Source organism: Mycetomoellerius zeteki, unplaced genomic scaffold (genome assembly GCF_001594055.1).
Source record: "Mycetomoellerius zeteki isolate Tzet28-1 unplaced genomic scaffold, Tzet1.0 scaffold306, whole genome shotgun sequence".
In the NCBI taxonomy this organism is placed as follows: Eukaryota; Metazoa; Arthropoda; class Insecta; order Hymenoptera; family Formicidae; genus Mycetomoellerius; species Mycetomoellerius zeteki.
This window is the reverse complement of record NW_017257290.1, coordinates 14,704-15,066: the sequence shown is the minus strand read 5'-3', so window position 1 is coordinate 15,066 and position 363 is coordinate 14,704.

Sequence of the window (363 nt, the reverse complement as noted above, 5' to 3'; positions counted from 1 at the left end):
TGTGTGTGTGTGTGTGTGTGGGTGGCGCGTGTGCGCGCGCGCGCGCTTCTTTCTTTGTATAAAGTATATTTAAATATAACTTTACCGGTTTGTAATCTGTAGTGAATCACTCGTTTTCACGATCTTATAAATCAAATTATTATAAGTATACGATTTCTCAAATTCATTACTGTTGTTTTCTTTATCCATAATGATCGATAATTATATTTTAAAACACGTTACGCTTATTAAGCGTACTTTCAGTTTGCTGAAAAAAATGACGAATATTTATCAAACATGTTGCAAATTTATAGGCGTCTCTAAAAAAAATTTAATAAGCTGCATTTGCTGCTTAGCGATTTGAGTTATGTTGTCAAACAATAC